The sequence below is a fragment of the Castor canadensis genome, chromosome 13 (assembly GCF_047511655.1).
Source record: "Castor canadensis chromosome 13, mCasCan1.hap1v2, whole genome shotgun sequence".
In the NCBI taxonomy this organism is placed as follows: Eukaryota; Metazoa; Chordata; class Mammalia; order Rodentia; family Castoridae; genus Castor; species Castor canadensis.
Genome location: NC_133398.1, coordinates 41,207,635 through 41,230,182, shown reverse-complemented (window position 1 = coordinate 41,230,182; position 22,548 = coordinate 41,207,635).

Genomic DNA, 22,548 nt, shown 5'->3' with positions numbered 1-22,548 from the left:
GCCATATTATGAAAAACAGGTAACATATGAGGGAGAGAGGGTAAAAGAAGAAAGTTAAGAAGGTGAATATGGTTGATGTACTCTATACAAGAATGATTAAAGAATTTTTAAACCTATGGAAATTATCATAATAAAGGGACTAACATAGAAAGGAGAAAAATAGAGGGGATGAACCACTTTGGGTTATAATACTTGAAAATGTCAGAAAGAAATTCCCTGTATAGCTGTCTTAAACAAACAAAAATGTCATTTTTTTTACAAAAATGGAGGACAGGAAGGCATAACAGCTCCTGTCTGGATGGTTTGTACCAGTGGGTGGGGGAAGGATATAAGGAAAGGGTAAAGGAGGGTGAATAAGATGGAAATACTACGTGCACATGTATGTAAATGGAAAAACGAGACCTGCCGAAACTATTCCAGAAATGGGGGGAAGGAGAATGATGGAGGAGGTTAATTCAACTATGATATATTGTAACAAGATCTATAAATGTCACAGTGTATCCCCAGGAAAACAATAATAGTAAAAAAGGAATCTTAAAAAAATACAACATAATTGAAGAATTGAGTTCTTACAATTGCTTTTTCCCCTTAAGATGAACAGAACTTTTCACTCCTTGTTTGTAATAACACATAACTATTTTTATGTGCAGTTTACTTTTCTTTACCAGACTGATCTGCTATGTGTATGATGACATTAGACTATTGGTTACTTAAGACCTCTTTCATCACTTTTATTGATTTCTTTAAAAGTTCTGACATCTATCTAATAATGTTAACAAATCAAGTTTTTGTAATGACTGGATAGAAATACTAATGATACCATAACAATTATAATATTTGAATAATTTATTTAAAATATAAACATATCTCCTAAAAAAAGCCAATATCCCTTTGAAAGCCTATAGTAAGAATTATATCTAAGGTTTAAGTTATCCAATTCATAACTACTTTTCTTAAAAATCAACTTGTATATTGTTATTTCCATAAAAGGAATGAGCACATAACATACTGTGATAAGACAAAGATGTATACAAACACTCTGAGGAGGACAGGAGCTGAAGATCTGGCTGAGAGAGTCTCCCTGACTCTTTGGAAAGAAGAAAGAGAATGAGGCAGAATCCCTCTATGTTATTGCTGAATCCAAGAAAGAGATAACTAGATATTATAATTCAAGAGAAATAGGCAGGAGGTATTGAAAAAGAGTCTATAAGGTTTTGTCACGTTGGTTTACTGATAGGGTGGACAAGAGTGTCAGCCCCACCAAATGTATTGTGAGGTGACAGTCCAAAGCAGGAGCTCCCATGGTCATGACTATCCCCAAGAAGTTAGGACTGTTATCTAATTGGACTTCACTTATCAAGTACAAATTCAAAGAGAAAATTCAAAGAGAAAATCATCAGGGCATTCATGGCCCTGCAATGGCAAGGTATTAAATTCCCAGTATACAGGCCTTTTCAAGCATGGGTCCCAGAGCAACTGCACAGGAAGCCCTGGAACTGGGCAATATGTTCTAGGCATAGGATACAAAGTACTAACCAAAAATAAATAAATAAAAGACAACACGACTTCATCAACAAAAAGCTTATATTCTACACATGGAGAACACTTTAAAAAATAAATTTATTTATAATAAGTTATAAGGTGGAAAGTTCCATAAAGAATACTAAATCAAGGAAAGAAAGATATAGAGTGAAGTGGTCCGTGATTTTCAACAGGCTGATAAAGGAGGTTTCACTGAGCAACTGTCATTTGTTCAGTTTGAAGGCCATGACAGAGGTGAGATTGGATACCTTGGAAAAGAATGTTCCAGTTAGAAGGAAATAACAAATTCAGGGCTGGATGGTACATGAATTGTTTTCACAGAAATGAGGCTAATGTATTGGATGAGAATAAGTAAGGTAAAAAGTAGGAACAGAGTTACTAAAGACCCAAATTTTAGATTCCAAGTTGTGTAGTATCCTATAGACCACTGAAAAAATTTAGATTTTACTTTGAATGGACAAAGGTCACTGGAGAGTTTTTAAAAGAATGAAATAACTGCTTTACCTTTTAAAGGATCTCTCTGGCTGTTATATTGAGAATAGAGTTCTGGCTGCTTTATTGAGAATGGAGTGCAGTGGAACGAAAATGAAACAGAAAGCCAGTAGGAAGCTCTTGGCATGATACAGGTAACTGTTTGGGCTATAGCTATCCAAGCAGAAGCAATTAAGATGTGGGAGAAACAGCTAATGTCCCTTTGCCTTTTAGTTAATTTTGTCATAGAGTTAGTAGCCTAAGTAGAGACAGAGAAGAAAATCATGATGAGGAGGTTAGAGGTAATGAAATCTTTCCCCAAACATTGGAGATATGAGAATGATCTGTTTTGTTTTCACAACCCTTGGAGTGTGGGATCATGTCATTTTATTTGAATCTCATAAACTTGGAGATACTCAGGTTATTTACTGTATTCATACTTCCAGGTCTCTCATCTATGGCTTTCCAATTTATTATGTTCAAATCAAAGAGGAGAATAAAACTTCAAAGCATAAGTTGAAAACTGTGTGCTTTGTTACACATGTGAGATTTTGATGGGGAATTAAAGGAACCTTCTTGGGACCAGGTGTAGTGGATCACACCTCTAATCCCAGCTACATAGGACATGGAGATGGGGAGAATTGTGCTTCAAGGCCAGCCAGGACAACAAGTTAGAAAGACCACATCTCTATCAATAACTGAATGTGTCAGTGCTTGACTGTCATTCTACTAGCTATGCTGTCCTAGGGCTGTAGGTGTGGCTGAAATGGTAGAGCAGCTGCCTGCCAAATGCAAGGCCCTGAGGATAAGCCTCAGTACTGCACCCCCCCAAAAAAAATTAATTAAGTAAAAAAGAGACCTGGACTTCTGAATGAAATGCCATTCTCAGAAGAAAACCTGCAGATCTACTCTAAATAAACGTTCATTTTGTTCATGTGGTGATACCTGAAAAGCTGTCAGAATCAGAATGTCACTCATCAATATTCTCGTCTAGTTACTATCTAATAACCCTGCTCCTTATAAAAAATGTCATCTTGCTCATCTCACATACTTATATGCTTTCTGTTAAAATCTTGGAAATTATAGGAATAATTTATAATGAGCCTACACACATACTTACCTGCAACAATAAACAGAATGTCTTGGGAACTGTCAAGTCCATGTCTTCATGTACCTAAACCTGTAAAGCATATGTTGAACATTATTAAAAATCTTGAGGCCTTTCTGGGAATCTGACAAAAGGGATCAGAATATTATCCTTATTTTACATGGCTATTTCTTCCATCAACTTCACTAATAGCCTCAATCAATGTTATCTAATCTTCTCCTAAAGTAACAGTATCATTAAGTTAAGTGTACTCTTCAAATGGTAGCTATTTCCCAGATTGCTCTGTACTTCTAAAGACACTCTGAACCCCCTAATGCCAATTCCAAACTGTTCATTCTCTTACAGGGACCCTGCATGTGAATAAAGAACTTTACGAATTGATTCAGAGCCTGGAGTCAGACTGACCAAGATTCAGCATTTACCCCCTCACTTGACTTTGCAACCTGTGAAATGACTTAGATATTTTTTAGTAAAGGGCATGTGAAAATAAAAACTATGTGTAATTTGTTCTCATGAATATAATGATGACACATTATCTTTATTTAAAAATGCTACAAAGAATAAAGTTATTTTAAATTGTCACTTTAACTCAAGATAACCATTATTAACATTGGGATCTTACCATTTTTAAAATCTATCCTCAATGACAGGATTTTGCCTTTTCTTAAGTTCACTTTCTAGTTAAATTCAGATCTTTGTGTCTGAAGTTTCATTGGCTCCCTCACAACATATGTGACTTAATATCTTGTCTTCAGGAAAAGCTTTGAACTGTGCGTGTTCCCTTAGTCATTAATTTATATCAGTTTGAAAAAATAGCCTGTAAGCCTAAAGGAAGAATTCCTACTTCCACCAAGGAAACCAGAGCTCCAAGCTCAGTGACAAACTAAAGCGATTTTTCTGTGGTTTCCTGAACTGCAAATCTCTAAAGATTTAGCTACAGTCATGAGTGTGACTTATACTATATCACCCCACAAACCATGACAGCAACTAATTAATTATTTGATCAATTCACAATTGTTATAATTAAATATAAATTAAGGCTTATGTTAAGAATGAAAATACTTTCAATATAAGCTTGTAGTTTGAAACATCTCAACTGCTGTCAATTGCCCAAAAGAACTCACTCTAAACTCATGTCTTAAACTTATGGGGAAAGTTCCAAAACTGTGTACTAAGTAAGAGCTTCCAGGAGCTGCTGATGCAGTGAGGACACAGAATCACTTTGGGGAATTAGCAGTTTCATCTGAATAGTCTGCTTTAGAGGTATTTATGAGTTTTCATAAATATCAGTAAATTATTTGAGGCAAAACTTTAGATGTTCATTTTTATGTTAATGGTAATAGTATCCTATTTCAGACTGAGTTATGTGTAGCAAATAAAAGGAGAAGACACAGCTGGGAGCAGTAAGTCTCAAACTTTTTCATGGAGAAGCAAATTTTTCTTTTTCTTTTACTTTATTTTCATTTTGGGGGGAGAGTGGGGAATTGGTGTTTGAACTCAAGGTATTGCACTTGCAAGGCAGGTGATCTACCACTTGAGCCATGCCCAACCCACCCATCTAACCCCCCCCTTTTTTTTTTTTGGCTTTAGTTATTTTTTACATACAGTCTCATGCTTTTGCCCTGGGCCAGTCTCAGACCTCAGTCCCCTGACTTGTACATCCTACATAGCTGGGATCACAGATGTACACCACCATGCCCAGGTTGTTGGTGAAGATGTAGTCTCAGTAATTTTTTGCCATGGCTTAACTCAAATCGTGATCTTCCCAATCTCCACCTCCTGAGTGATTTATTTTAAATGTCTCAAGGATCCTTATGTAGCATTATTAGGGACAAAAACTAAAAACTTGAATGAGGATGATGTGCTCACTGTACAGGAATGAATATAGAAATGTTAAACTGGCTGGGGCCACCATGGGATGTGGACTAGAGAGGAATGAAGAGGACTGCTGGAGATGAACAAGTTGGGGTTGTAATACACATATGCATGGAAACAACACAAGGAAACTCCCTGTGGAGCTATCTTCATCTCAAACTAGTAAAAACATCTTGTTTATCTTTTTCTTCTACAAAATCGGAAAACAGCAGAGCAGAACAGGTCCTGGCACCAGTGGGAGGGAGGAGGTGCAGGGAAAGGTTGTAGGAGGGTAAATACAGTGCAAAAAAATGTGTACACGTGTTACGTAAATGCAAAAATGATAACTGTTCAAACTGTTCCAAGAAGAGTAGTGGAACTGTGAATTCAAGTATGATACATTTGTAAGAACTTTTGTAAATGCCACAGTGTACCCCCACAAAGCACAACAATAAAGAAAAAAAGAAAGAAACATTAAAATAGGGAATACTTAGTTTGCTTTGGGAAATGACTTTCAGATGGTTAGGAAGCCCAATTGTGTCCCAATTGTGATTAATATTTACCTCAGAACTGTGTAAATAGTAACAGTTAAATAATAACATTGTGCTCTAACTGGCTTCTAAGGCATCTATTATCATGTCAATTCACACACCTTTGCACATGTAATTATCTGCAGGAGCATGATGATTTAGACAGGAAGACAGACAGTAAGTAGATGATAGGGGTACATGTATTTACATATGTTGGAGTGTGTGTGTGTGTGTGTGTGTGTGTGTGTGTGTGTGTGTGTGTGTGTAGAGACAGAACCAGAAGCACACACAGAATGCAGTCCTGTACGAAAGATCAGGATTTCTTTCCTGTTTTACAAAATTAAACTATAAAAGTTATTTCTTTAAAAAAATTGGAAGGTTTTTTGACTTCATTAATCTCTACTCAATTGCTTTAGCTGGATGAGTCCTTAAAAAGACCTCTAACTTTGTAAACAGGTCCTTGGAGGCAAACCTTGAAAAAAAAAATAACTTGTGGATTGATTTTCCTATCATTCTTTAAAATAGCATTAATATTGATTGCAAAGGATGGTGGCATAAAAAATATACAGAAGAACATTCATGATTAAAAATACTGGTCCTGATAATACTAAGTAAATCATTCTGTCATAGTACAGAATAATTTGAACTCGCTATAAAAACTAGAGTCCTGAGCTCAACATTTTGAGACCCCTCCCAGGTGGGGGCTTTTCTTCTATGCTTAATAAACTTGACTTAAAAAAAAAAACTAGAGTCATGCTTTGGATCACTTTTTACTGTGTCCAGTGTCAGATGAAAGAAAACCATATTTCTTGCAATATAGAATCAAATAAAATCATATTGATTAATAATATAATTATTATGCATATAATTAAGTTTTGTAGAGTTTTCAATGCTTTCTATGATTTTGAATATCTGGGATGACAGGTACCACTATGCCTGACCTTCTTTTTTTTCTTCATTAAAATATAGCTTTATGTTTTTATCTTGGTGGAGGATTATGTTTGATCTTTTTGTCATTAGGTAATAAATAAATTTCTAAGTAGAACCAGGACAAGCTAGAGAGTACGAAAAATGTATTCTTGTGTCTTTAACTTCTTCAGACTCCAAGGACTAGAAAATGCTTCCCATCCCTCCACACCCTCAATTACATTATGTAATCAAGCTTGTTGAAAGTCAATGTTTGCAATGGTTGGTGTCAATGTCATTTTTACATAGTGAATAAAATTCATTGCTCAAATGTAACATGACTCAATTTGCTTTTTTCATTACTTCATTTTCCCTTGGTTAATAATTATTTTTTCCATTGCTCTTTATATCTTAATGTAGCAATAACTGATTGATTCCTAAAATGCTCTGCATAATTATAAATGTCCTTGTAAAACACATCCAATAGAATGTGTTTTCTTTTTGAAAAGATCCCTTTTGGAGCCCTCTATCCTTGTGCTCAAATCCAGGCTACTGATTCTCAAAACTAAAGCAAAGCTGTCATCTAGTGCCATCCTGTTTCCAGTGTCAGGAGTGGCCTTCTCACTACCGTTATGTTCCCTGCTTTATAACATACTTCTTCTAATACATGATCTCTTTTCTAGAGTGTCTCCTTCAGTAGTTACCTTGAAAATGTGCAAGGGAGGCAAACTGTATCTCCATTGTATGTCTGAAAACGTCTCCACTCTGTGCTTATAATTATTTCTAATAGGTTTAGAATTCTAGGTTTAAAATAGTTTATATAATTTCTCTACTATCTTCATTTTCTCACACGACTTTTGGAGCCACTCAAGGTTATTTTGATTATAATATTTGTTCTTTAACACATTCTCTCAGTCTTTCAGTTTCTTTCTGAAATCTTTCAGGATTTTCTTATTAATCAGGTTTTATTTTATGCTATAGCATTTTAATCCATTTTCAAGATAGTTTCAATCTGGAAACACATGTCATCAGTTCTTCAAAAATATTTAAAGTTGTTTGTTGATTTTCTTCCTTCTGTTCTCTCAGTTGTCTCTTTCTGGAACTCCTGTATTCAAATGCTGCACCACTGAGTTTTATTTCCTAATATCATTATTTTTGGTTTTTGTTTTCTATCTCTGCCATTCCATACTGTGAAAGATTATGTCCATTTTATTTATAATTTTTATTTTTAATTTTTGCCACCATATTTAAATATAAAGTAACTATTTTCCTTTCATGCTTTTATCTTTACCATCTTCATTTTTATGTCATGGATCAGTATGGCCTCATTTTTGGTGTGGTTTGGTTTAGCTATTTATTTATTTGCTTGTTTTTATTTCTATCTCCAGAATTCGGATTCTTTCCAGTTGGTCAACAGAGTGAACTTCCTGTGACAGGGACTGAGCCAGAGTACTGGCTAGCTGTACTGAATGTGAAATGTGATCAAGAAAAAAATAGCTTCTTGTATAAATTTCCAATAATTCCTCTATTGAGTCTCTACCTCCAGAAATCCCTATTGTCTCCTATACCTGAGACTTTCTACAGTCAGGCAGTGTGAACCGCCTCCACTCTTCACTTGCTCAACTGCAACTTTGCATTTTAGATCTCTGATCTTTTAAGTCACTGGACACCTTCATATATGTCACTTCCATAAATACATTACAGTCATAACTTCTCCTGTGTGTCTGTATATTTATTGTAATAGTGTTAGAGAGTATGGGGAAAAGGCAAAAGTAAAAAATGAAATCAATCCTTTGTTCTCAATGAAATGACCAAGTACTTAAATCTATGTTTGGATTTTAGAAATTACTCAGCAAATAAAGGAACTATTTGGTGAAACTTAAAATCCTAATAAATTATGATTACTGTGACAAAATGAGTTATGTCATTTACAAATGAAGCCATTATATCAATTTGATTTCCAGTTGAATAATACTTATATTTGTAGTGTGGATCTGTTATAAATTTATACTAATTTTACACATGTCTATCTCATCATCTTAATATTTTTTTCTAATTTGTTGGGGATTTACTTTTACTAGTAGATCTACAAGGATAAAATATCTGTCTCTCAGTCCTTTTAATTAAATCTTTGAATAGCTATATTAGCAGACCTGGGGAAATTAGTACATATACCAGAAATAAAATAATAATATATAGCTGAATTATTTAAGTCTACACAAAATTATGCAAAGAACAAAAAAGAATACTACAATTGTGGGAGTCACTAAAAGGAATGAGCTAAAATTTGGTTCTCTAGCCTTCTCCTCAAGTCAAAGGAGCATCTAAAATTTTGATTCTTGATCAATTCCTCCTTGCAAAAATAAATAATGAATGGCTCTAAGATAAATGTTCAAAATAGGAGTCTATATGTTATATCTGAGAATATTTACTGAATGAATAATTTGCAACAATGAGCTGCTCTGTCCTTAAAATGGTTATTAATAAGGCAAGATACTAGGTAAAGGGCTGTGTCTAGGTATGTAGCTCAATGGAATGGTAGAGCACATGTTTAGAAGGTGTAAGGCTTTTTTTTCAGATCTCACACATTTATTTTTTATTTTACAGTGGGAGGAGCATCTAACACAAAATCTACAAATGGAGAACCATTATCTATAAGTACAGTGTTCAACAGATCTGTGGAACATATTCACTCTGTGTAAGCCAAACTCAAGCCCAATAAGTTACACCTTCACTTCCCTACCCTAACCCTTGCCTGGTAACCATCACACTGCTTGAGTTTGACTATTTTGTTATTTTTTTTTTTTGTGAATCAGAATTAGACTTATATTGTACATTATTTACATTGCATCCATCATCTCTCTCCATTAACCCCTCCCCACCCACTTAAAGCAATTGCAAGAAATTTCTTAGTTCTGTTTCATATAGGTATATGAAGGCCATCTACCATATGCCACCACCTTAATCTCTTTCTGTCACCCTCCCCCACTCCCACTAGTACCACACACACACATACATACACTGTACCTGTTTTACAGTCTTGGTTTTCATAATTAATATTTAAGTTGATGTTCAAAGGGGTGTTTCAATGTATGCCTACTGGGGCTGTGCTTTACTTTGGTCTGTTAAATTCCTTCCATTACTCTCCCTTACCCTTTTATCTCCACCTCCATAGCTTTCAATACACATCCTTATATCCTCTACCTTCGCATCTTATCTTATGCAATAATATTGGTGCTCTACCATTTTGTTTATCTTTCCCTCTTTCCCTGAGTTACATAGAGTAGTTGCACTGTTACAAAGATGTTCTACATCTGAGTTTGTATATGATCATCCTTGTTTTTGTATATATGTTTATCTTTGGATCTATCTTCCACTTATGAGAGAAAACATGTGGCTTTTGTGTTTCTGATCCTGGCTTCACTTAACATGATGTCCTCCAATTCCATCCATTTACCTCCAAATCACATCATTATTCCTTATGGCTGAATAATACATATATATATATATATATATATATATGCAATTTCTTGATCCATTCATCAGTTTTAGGGCACCTGGGTTGTTTCCAAAACTTGGCTATTGTGAATAGTGCTGTGATGAACATTGGTGTACAGGCCTCTCTACTGTATCCTGTCTTATGTTCCTTGAGTTGATGCCCAGGAGCAGTATCACTGGATCATATGGCAGTTCTTTCTCCAGTTTTTTGAGAAATCTTTATACTGCTTTCCATAATGGTTTTACTGATATGCATTCTCACTAGCAGTGTGTATGGGTTCCTGTTTAACCACAACCTCACCAACATTTTTTGTTGTTATTACCCTTGATTCTGGCCATTCTAACTGGGGTGAGATGAAATCTAAGTATTGTTTTGATTTGCATGTCTTTTATAACCAAGGAAGTTGAACACTTCATGTATTTACTGGCCATTTGTACCTCTTCCATTGAGAATTCTCTGATTAATTCATGTGCCTATTTCTTCATTGGGGTATTGATTCTTTGGGGGCTGAGTGTTTTGAGTAGCCTATAGATTCTGAATATTAGTCCTTTATTGTATGAGTAGCTGGCAAGTTTTTCTCCCATTCTGTGGGCTGTCTCTTGAGTCTTATGACTGTTTCATTTCCTGTGCAGAAGCTCTTTAGTTTTATGAAGTCTCATGTATCCATTGTTTCTCTTAGATACTGAGACTTTTGGATTCTATTTAGGAAGTCATTCCCTACATCTATCTGTCCCAGTGTGTTTCTTACTGCTTCCTGGATTTCTTTCAAAGTTTCAGGGCTTATATTAAGGTCTTTGATCCACTTTGAATTGATTTTGGTATAGGGTGAAAGACATGGATCCAGTTTCAGTCTTCTATATATAGACTGGCAGGAGCAAGATGGTGGATTGTTGACATCTCTATACCCAAGTAGTGACTAACTACCCTGAAGAAGGAAGATCAGGGGACCCCAAAAGGCACCCACGTGGTCCCATAAGCAAGAAACAAAGCCCTCTCTGAATCCACAAATAGAGAAGCAACTGACCATGGGAAGAATGGGAAGAACACAGCTCATCACTGCAGATCCCATGCCTGAAGCCTCCACATTGCTCCAGGATCCATTGCTCAGTGCTCGCTGCATAGTAAGTCCTGCTTCCCTGCACACACAGAAACTCAGGGCTCCATGCTCCCCCAACTGCATGATCTGTTACTTTCACCCTGAAATGACAGGGAAACTTGTTCTTTTGTGTAAGAAGGACCCAGGGCCCCCACTGTTTCATGGGTAACAGAAGGTGCAAGCCAGCAGGCTTGGTTCCCCTCTGCCAGCAGCAGCTGCTGTAAGGCTTTAGTTTCAATCCCAGCAAACACACAAAAGTGCTAAAGTCTCCAAAGAACTAATAATTTTCCTGAGCTGAGATGATCTGTGCCCACTTGGTCTTGTCTTATATGGCAGAGTTTAGGATTCTTTGGGAATATTAATGTTGTGCATCTTTGTAAAGCTACTGCCGTGCACATTATTGGACTACCAAGTCAGCAACACTTGTGGAACTATGTAAACTGGCTGCTGGGTAAACTTACTGTGTTTACAATATTATGATTCCCAATATGATCTGAAGACTACAGCTACTGGTTGAGTACAGTCAACATTGCTGTGATCACCAAGAAAACTGGTATGACATAGACTTCAATAATTTCCCAAGATTTATTTTGAGTATTCTCATATAAGTATGGGTCACCCTAATTCATGATCATAATCCATAAAAATTAATAGGCACAAATGCATACATAAACATATGTATAAAAGCTATTAAGACTGAAAACCTTGAAAAAAATTTGGAGGCTACTTAAAAAGCTAGACATTGATCTACCATTTGATCCAGCAATACCACTATTGGGGATATACCCAAAAGACTGTGACACAGGTTACTCCAGAGGCACCTGCACACCCATGTTTATTGTGGCACTATTCACAATAGCCAAGTTATGGAAACAGCCAAGATGCCCCACCACTGACGAATGGATTAAGAAAATGTGGTATTTATACACAATGGAATTTTACTCAGCCATAAAAAAGAATGTGTTTTCTCCTTTTTGTCTTCATTTTCCCATATCCTTACCTAATCAAAACAGATTACCTAATATTCCTTCTTCAAATCATTATGCGTTTAGTTTATACAACTGTCTTACCTTTCTTTCCTCTTTGAGTTGAACCGGCTTCTGTAAAATACTACTACTAATAACAAAAATTACTTCTAAACATTTATGATGATATGGTGAGAAAGCCCTGGTGTCTTCCCTTTCAGTCCTTTTATGTCTGTATTCATAATTCTTCTTTGTTCTTCTTTAAAGCATTAATTCATGTTTTTTAATTCTAACACTGAATCATTTTTTGACCAAACTATATCTTTTAACACTTAAGTTTTGTATGTTTGATTATACTAATGTACTAATTATGTGCTACCAAAAATACCGTGCAAAATTTATGAGACATATGCAGTGATAATGTATTATTTGCAATTTCAGAGGAAATAAAAACAAATTTTGTGTTATTTTCATCATATAGTTTAAAGATCAGCAGCTGAGTAAAGCATCTAGAAAATCACATTCAATCATCCCTCCCTATTGTTGTGCTGGTCAAACCATAGCGTATGTAAGACTTAGAATCCTTCATAAAATTGCAGATCCACAGTCCTCATCCTTATTGATGCTATTTAGTAGATGTAATATGGAGCCCAGAAAACTGCATTTTAAATCAGTCCACTGAAGTTTGCAGACAGAATGTCAAATGTGACCAAAGGGAAATAGAGTGTGGTATGATAGACTAAAGAGTTTTCCTTATGTTATAGGAGTTGAAACAAAATAAAGAACAATACAGTAAATGTACCCATATTAGAACTTTCTGTTGTTCAAAAGAACATACCTTGATCAGTTGCATGTCTCAAGCCTGTAATATGACCTACTCAGGAGGCAGAGATTGGGAGGATCCCAGTTCTAGGCCAGCCCTGGCAAAAAGTTGGCAAGACCCCATCTCAACCAATCGTCCCTATCATCTCAGCTCCCAGCAAGCAGAAGTAAGAGGATCACTGTCAAAGCCAACCCTGGGCATAAAGCAGTACCCTATCTCAAAATCAAGAAGGGCTGAGGGTATGGATCATGTGGTATAGGGCCTGCCTAGTAAAGATGAGGCCCTGAGTTCAACCACAACCAAACAAAATATATCTGATAGGGAGAGTAAATAATTATACCATTGCTTAGTTTTAAGATGAGACAGAGTGGATGATTATGATTTTATTAAGAAAGAAACTGAAAACAAAAAACTGAGTAAAATGTATCAGATTCACATATCTGATATAAATTTTTTTAGATGTTGACATTGATTATATTTTTGAAACTAATCAGAATTGAAAAGTAAGTTATGATATGATAAAAACTTCTATCAAAAAACAGTATAGTTATTAGACCGAAATCATTTTTCATCATCACAAATCTTTACACCAATTTTTATATTGTACAAATAAAAGTTTAATAGTTAAGAGTTCTTTTTTAGAGTCAGTTCCAATATTTACTAGTTGTAGTAATTTTAATGAACTCCAGTTTATCAATTATTTCTTTCATGAATTATGTATTGTTGTTTCACTGAAAAACTCAAATTCATCCAGGTTTTTCCCTATCTTATCTCCTGGGAGTTTTATAGTTTGACATTTAAATTTTAGGTCTATGATCATTTTCAGTTTTTTTTCCCATGGATATCCAGTTGCACTAGTACCATTTGTTGAAAAGATTATTTTTGCTCCATTCTATTGCCTTCATTCTTTGTCAAAGATCTGTAAGTCTACTTTTAGGTCTTATATGCAGTTCCATTGGTCATTTGTCTGGTTTCATAACCAACATAATATTACCTTGATTAGCATAGCTTTATGATAAGTCTTAAAGTCAAGTAGTGTCAGTCCAAAGCTTGTTCTTCAGTATTATGCTGGCTATGTTGGTCTTTCATCTCTCCATATAAACTTTGGAATAATTTTTTCTAAATCCCATGAAATAAATTATTGGGATTTGGATTTTGATTACATTGAATTTATAGATCAAGTTGGTAAGAATTGACCACTTGAAAATACTGTGTCTTTATTAAAGGCAATGTCTCAGTTATAGCAATCATAAAATTGCTAAGTAACTCATGAGATTGTACTGACAATTAAGACATTGTGTTTAATATGTGTAGCATTTTGTCTATTGCCATGAATTTTCATTATTATACTTACAACATACTCATATCATCCAAAGTTGTGACTAAGAAATAAATAAGGGGGTGGAAATATAGCTTATTGGTAAAGCACTTGCCTAGTATGTGTGATGCCTTGGGTTTGATCCTTGGCATCAAACCCAAGAAAAAGAAAAGAAAAAAAAAAAAGAAAGAAAGGGAGAAGGGTAGACTCAAGCAATAAATTTTTAGTCTATGGCTACTGAGTCAAGGGAAAGGCTTTGCCTAATCACACGCTAACAATTTCTATTGTAGAGGAATCAAATCTTCAGTCTAACTGCCTTGAACATATTTCTTGGAGTGGAATAAATATGTAATTGAATAATTAGTGAAAATCCTGACTAGGGATCACATGATCATGTATTCTCTTGCCTATAGCTGCTTATTAGGAATCACCAAATAGCTCATTCACATATGTGATATCTCCTGGAGAAGGTTGAGGATGTAGACTTCTTTCCCAGGGAAATTTCCACTCAAGCATCTATTCATCTGATTCTTACCAGCAGCATGATCTTCAGTATACCTGAGTCAATTAGCTGAAAAATCTGTCCCTGAGGTCTTTCCTGTCTGACAACTTGGATTCATGAACAGAAGAGAATGTCTATTATCTTACCTCATAAGTGAGATGTAGTTTTGAATTGCCTGAATCTAGTTAACTTGCCTTCTTAAAGCAGGTACAGATTATCCTACTCAATTTCACTTTATGTGTTATGATTGGACACATAAATTGCTAGCAGGAGATAGCAAAAACTAGAATAGCAGAGCCATCTGTGTTCATTCAGTGTTGCATATAGCTAAATGCCTCATAAAAATTCAATGGCTACAACTATCATCCCTCTGTTGGTGGCAACCAAATCTGTATTTTCAGACAAAATATGTCTCCTGAAAGAGATCGATGAATTGAATTACCTTGTGGACTATCAAACTGCAGTCTCACAAGCAACTACAACTCAATTAGTCATTCAAACTCTCCAAATCTAGCCCTTCCACATTATTTTTTCAATGTTTAGTATTGCTATGCTCAGCTACCAAGCCCTGAACTTACCTCTCCATCTACTTCTTTATATTCACACTAGCAGCTCTTCATCTTGATTCTCATCAGTTCTAGACAACTGCTCCCCAAAATTATTTCCTTTCAACCTTTCTCTCACCCCAGTTTATCTTCTCTACTACCACCAAAGTAATGTTATTTCCTTGCCATTGTACTTTGTACCATAATCTTCATGATCTCACTCCAATCTATCTATAAGGCATCATCTCTTGCCACTATCATAAAAGCCTACTAGTCAACTGAATAGTTAGAATCTGCAAGGCCCCCAAAGGCCCATGTATTAAAGGCTCATTCAAGAGTAACATCATTGAAAGGTAGTGGACACTTTAATAGGTGGGCCCTATTGAGAAGTTTGAAGTCATTGGGGGCATGGCCTGGGAGAGGATGCTGGGACCCTGCCCCTTCTCTCTCTTTTGTCTCCTGGCTGCAAGGTTAGCAACTTTACTAAGCCATGGATCCCCACCATAAGTTGATGCTTTACACTGGCCCACAAGCTAAGGGACCACCTGACCATGGATTGAAATTTCTGAAACCGTGAGCTAAAGTAAACTTTTCCTCTTTATAAGTAAGTATCTCAGGCATTTTCAACCTGTAAACAATTTTTGTCTATTTAGATTCTGCAGAAAGACAGAACATACATCAGAGAAACACTGTAGTGTCTCTGTAAAGGGAAGTTAGGAGGACTGATTACAGCATTTAGATTTATGCTGAATGATTCTATGGAAGATTTAGAGAAGTGGGTACAGTGTTAGCAGGTGGCAAGGACAACTTTCTTTATTTCTTTCCCTCTTTCCTTCTTTCTTTCATCTTTCTTTCTTTCTTCCTTCCTTCCTTTCTTATTTATCTATATTCAAACATAGAGATGTGTTTTATTCACCCAATAACTTACTTTCTTAAATGCACTATACATTTTCCAAAGAGTTTTAGCATGCTTTCTTGATAACCCTTAAGAATGGCTTGGAAGTTTCTGTATGCTTTTCTATATTCTTCCTTCATCTGACTGAATTACCCTTGGGATCCTTAGTACCTGACAAATCTAGATAATGCCTGGCACACAGTAGATTTTCTTAAGAAATATTTAGGAAACTTTGATAGAAGACTGTAGACGAGTCACACAGGAAATCAAGCTCTTAGAAGTTTCCTCTCAAGAGCATTAAATCAAAACCAAGAAAGGTAGTGAAGAAGTATCAATTAATATAGCTTAAAGTATTCCCTCTCATTTGGGGTTACTATTAAAGTTGTTTTCTTAAAAATTACTCTACCATAAGAGTTCTAGAATGGACATTTCCAGTGCTCCTTTCTATGATCAAGTCCTCTGAAGAGGTTTTGGAGATTCCTGGCCTCCCTTAGTGCACACTGGCTTTCTAAACTGCATTTAAAGTAGCAGCACTGCTCCATCAAAATCCTGTTTTGAGATGACTCCTCACATTGCTTCAAATTTGGAGGTTTGGAAGTATTCTCAAGCTTTTTCAGGAAGAAAATTTAAACATATAAAGAAATGATCTATAGTTTAGCATATCCTCTATCGTGACTCTAACATATTAAATGGTTCAACAGACATTTTGACCAGAATCAGAATTAGGAAACTGGAGATAGCAGCTTTTAGCATTACTGACTAAAAAGAGATCCACACTTTTTATACCAGACATGCGTTAAAACAATAATTCCAGGGCTGGTGATGTAGCTTAGTGATAGTGAGCTTTGCTAGCATGCTCCAGGCTCTGAGTTTGATCCCTAGTACTGCAAAAGAAAAAAATCCTCTAATATGAATGAAATATGAGTGTAGGAATAAGTGTGTGAACAAATACTGAGGATTTATATGAGGAACCATAGACTTATTTATACATCATTGATCAAGAATATTCAGAATTCCAAACTGTAGAATATAGAAAAGATCTGGATAAATCAAATGTCATGTGCATGTTCATGTGTGTGTGTGTGTGCATGTGTGTGTGCATGTGTGTGTGTGCATGTGTGCACATGTGTGCATGTTCATGTGTGTGCATGTGTGTGTGCATGTTTACATGTGTATGTGTATGTGTTGGGAGACAGAAAACACAAAAAAATTTCATCAATGCTTGCTTTAATCTTTATGCATATGAATGGGTTCATCAGTATAATAGAAACAGTGACCTTAGAAAATAAATTCCCTCAAAATTAAATTAATTGACCTATTGGATGGAGTTGTTTGTAATTGTCTAGATAAAATTGCTCATCTGGAATAATCAAGCAGTTTCAGTTTGGAATGAGATGATGCTGAATCATGCACTGTAACAAGAATTGCTCAGTAAGTTTTCTATTCCCTTAAAAAATAAGAAAATCTCTAGGTCTGTTCTGAATTTGAGGACATTAACTACTGGAAATGAGAAGAAACTTTTTATTTTGCATTCTGGTGGGAGATATACTATATCTTGCTACAAGTAATTTATTGGGGATGCAGCATAAAGTCATATACACTAAAAGGAGATTATATAATTACTGAACTAGGAAAAAGCTTTCTCTTGTGAGTTTATGGAAGATTGAGATTAGAATAGAAAAATGTTCTATGAACTGGCACTTGCTGAGAAATAAGCTAATGAATTGTGGAATGATTGTTCATGCCTTTATAATGAATGGGAGATATTAAAATGCTGGAGCATGATTAGAATGTAATTTTTTACAGATTTTTAAAGTGTTGTATTTTAATTTTTCAATGCATACTGCCAAACGTCTAGTTTTACATATGTACCTCAAAGGCAAAAAGAAAAAAATGTTTCAAACTGAGAATGAGATTATTCAAAACTAACATCTTGGAAAAACCAATAATAATATACCTACAATATAGAGATTCTTTTTTCATTTTGCTATGTGAGTGACCAATGTTTCTAAAAGTTATTTATCTAGATTTCAGAAGATTTTATAATGTATTTAATAATATTAAGTTATTAAATTATTTTCCTAATTCTACTATTATATAGATATCTTTTTAAAAAACAAATCTAGACTTTGAAAATACATTACCTAAAAATATATCAAAACAAAATATTTTGAACAACATAGAGAATCTTCTTATGAATTATAAATCTTTAATAAATGCATAAGACCCCATGTTATTTACAAAATAATATAAAAATGAAGTTCACAGGGTGCTACTAACAGTAGCTTAAAATTTAAACTATCTGACAGTGTGTTAAACTGTACTAAAGAACTGGGTCTTTAATTAATAAATCTTACTGGACTTCTCCACCACTTGAGAATTTGGCCTACACTCATATCATTTTAACAAATTAAAAAATAATAACAGGAATTATCCTGACAGTACTTCTTCAGGGCATAGAGAATGGGTTGTATTCTCTAACTTACAAATCCATTAGCATAAACCTTTAGGAATCAAGGGGTTAAAATGAATTCATGCATCAAAATATCACACAATAATCCATAAAAATGTTCAAATATTATGACAATCAAAAAAATAAAAAAGAAACAAGATTAAATCAATCAGGAAAATCATTTAAATTAGGCCATGAGTGTGCTTATAGCTCATCTTTCTCAAATAATTACCAATAATACTATGAATAAAGGCAGTATGCACCTAAAAATTTAATACAATAATGTGATGGACACACTAGACTGTTGCTTGAGCAAGCCAAAGTACAATTTAAATTTAAAGCACCAAGAATGCAGTTGGAGAATTTAAACTAAACTTGAAGTCATTTGAAACAATTCTAGATCGAGCTAAACCAAACATTCAAAATTATTACTAATAAAGCAAAGACAATAATTAAGCCAAAATATAAACACTATAGTATGGAAGAGAGAAGCCTAGGTTTATGTCAAAGAAAGAGTATCACAAGAAAAAAGTAAAGTAAATTTTAACTAAAAATGGGAAATAGTAAATTAAAATCATTATAATGATTTAACAAGGACATAATAAATAAAGAACTTTTGCTTAAGATGTAGAAACAGACAAGCTTGTTAAAAACAGTTAATTAGGAAAAATTACTCTCTGTGATGTGACAAAATGAGAAAGATGAATGGCTAGAGCTAAAACTTCATTATCCAAAGCAGAATTTAAGTTCCACTCTAAATTTGCCTTAAGAAGAATCAATCCTAACATAATCAAATACAAAGATCATTTGCAATAGGGTAAAACATTCCTCAGAGAGTAATTACACATACAATTTTAATTGTCTTAAGAGCAGTAACAATTATACATGCATTTCAGTTCAACCATAACTAACCAAGTGCAAGTAACACCACCTCTGACAACTGTACTGATTTAGTCTTTGTGTGCAGAGAAAAAAATAAATATAAGAAACACTTTCTATGCAAGCCCTTACCTGAATGAGTAAATTACTGAGAGTAAATGTAAAACAGAAACATGTATTAATTTAATATGCTATTAAGATATTGAGTTAAATTGAGCATGGGTGGCTCATGCCTGTTATCCTAGCTTCTCAGGAGGCACAGATCAGGAAAATCATGATTTCAAGCCAGCCTAGGCAAAGACTCTATCCCAAAAAAACTCATCATGAGAAAGGGCAGGTAGTGTGACTCAACCCCAGCACCACAAAAAAAAGAGAAAGAAATCAAGTTAACGATAATTTTTTTTTTGGTTTTATCATTGCATCCAGACATTCCAAACATAAAACTAAGTTTTCTAGTGCCCCAGTTAAAATTCCAAGGAACCTGAATTCAGACCAGCACAATTTCATTTAGTTTTTCTTTAAACAAAGATGTCTCACAGAATGAAAAACTTAAGAAATAAGACCTGACATATTGAACATCCTTTTTATGTGTTGGGCTCATTGAGGTAAAATAACCCAATAATAGTGCAAATTTAAAATTTAGTTTTCAGGGGCTCCTATTTTTTAAAATAAGTTTGTTCCTAATTAGTTTGCAGCTACTAACTTTCCTTATGCTATTAACCTAGTCCTTCCTAAAGAAAAACATTTAGGTCATGTTGAATTTCAAAAAGAACCAATTATCATAGGTCGATGTTGATCATTTCAACCAATTGCAAGTGCCATAAAATGATATATCAAAGAATTACTTTGACCTCTAATGTGACCAGTTCTAAAACGTATCATTGTACCTATTATGGTACTGATCTTGTGTATACAATCTGAACATGTGCTCTAACACCTTGTCCATAATAGATTTAAGCCTAGAACTACCACTTATCTTTATCTACATGAAATATTCTTAGCAATAAAGAAAGTCAAACTCATAGTGTGAGTAGTAACACAAATTCCACATGAGGTCATACAGGCATTTATTATGTGATACGAAATAATAATTACATATGTATGCATGCATGTCATTTATATCAACAGATAACTCCCTGGTAATGATCTACTTTAGAGACAGGCCAGAGAAGTCAAATGGAGTTTTAGCTTTGTCTTTGACTTTGCAATTTAGTTCACAAGTTAAACCTCCCAGGTTGATAAGGTGAAGGATCATCTTCTGCCCTTGTAAGCTGCTGTATGAAGATTATTCTCAGGTGCATAACATACATGTATCTACTATTGACCATGCTTCAAAAGCACTAAATGGTCATGATTGTATGGTATATTTTATGCTTAAACTATGATATTAAATATGGTTCTTACCCTGCCAATTCAGGTTGATCTTAATCAATGAAAGTTTTTTTTTAATTGGGAAATGTTCAGATTTATAACTGTGTATTACTACACCTGTCTTAATCATAATTATCTTTTAAAAATAATTTTCATTATTAGCATACAATAGTTGTACAGGGGTATGCACTGTGGTATTTACGTATTTGCTTACAATGTATCTTAGTTAGATTCACTCCCTCCATCATTCTCCCTCTTCATGCCTCTTCCTTCTTAGAACAGTTTCAACAGGTTTCATTAACCTATTATCATATATTAATACAAAATACATCTACCACATTCACTCTCATTCACCCTTCCTATATTTCCTCCCCCCTCCCTTGACCATTATGACAGATGTTTTAGATATAGCATTATAATAAATAAATAAGCTTTTATTAACTCAGTATTATTTTTATTTGCATCATCATCATGAGTCAAAAGAAACAGAAAACAATGTGACCCTCTTTCCGGTGGCATGCTCACACATGCATACACAATTGAGTTAGCTATTATCTTCTTCATCTCACAGGGTCTCATTAATTTCGTATGTCATTCATTTTATTTATGCAATGTATTTACATAAATTACCTTTTATATCATAATAGCAGACATAGTTTCTTCATTTTGCATTAATTATTGCAGTGCTATGACTATTTTCACCACTTTTTATGATTGCCACAGGTACTACTGTGAACAAAACAGAGTCTAATAGTCTCCTTTTTTATCTACTTGGAGGGAAGAGCTCCAACTTAATATCAACAATTATTCTGATTGGTTAGGCATCCTGAAGTACACATAACTTTGGAATAATTTCATATATTTTAACATATTATTCAGGAAGCATTCTTTAATTGTTTTAAAATAGTCTAAGCAGAATTGTCAATTGAAATTTGAAATTATTGTATACCCCGTCATAATTTTACCTGCTATGTTTACTTTACTTGCTCTGTAAAAGCAACTATTTTAAAACACAAAGTAGGAATATATATCATTGATGGAACACATTTTTCTGATAAGGTTATTGTTTAGATCTGCAGTTTGATGAGAATTACTACATGATTATTGATTTCTTTTCTCCATTTTTATTAGCATATATTCATTGTACAAGGAAGATTTGTTGTGTCAATTTTGAACAGCCCCCTCCATCTCTCCCCATCCCACTTAAAGCATTTACAAAAAGTTCCATTGTTCTATTTCCTTCATGTATATGCAACCTATCAACCCTACTCCTTCATCTTCATCTCCTCCATTCATGCCCCCTTCCCACAAATACCTCTCCACACTGTACCTATTTTATGGTCTTACCTTTCATTATTAATTCCAAACTCAATTTTCAAGTTAGTTTCTCAATGTATCCCATCTGTGAATATGCTTTACTTTGGTCAGTTCAACCCTCTCTTATTCTCCCTTAGCCGTTCCCTCCTTTCCCACGTCTACTATTTGGCAGCTTTCAGTACATATGAAGTATTCTGATATTGTTGACTTTTATTCTCTTTTCCTTTCCCTCCTCCCCTGAGTTACATAGCATAGTTCCACTGCTACTGATATATTCTACCTGAAGGTATGTATATGATCATGTTTATTTTTGTGTATATGTTTACCTTTTGTATCTATCTTCCAAATATGATAGAAAATAAGTGGCTTTTGTCTTTCTGAACCTGGATTACTTCATTTCCATCCATTTACCTTCAAACCATGTAGTTTCATTCTTTCTTATAGCTGCATAAAACTCTATTGTTTATCAATCCAT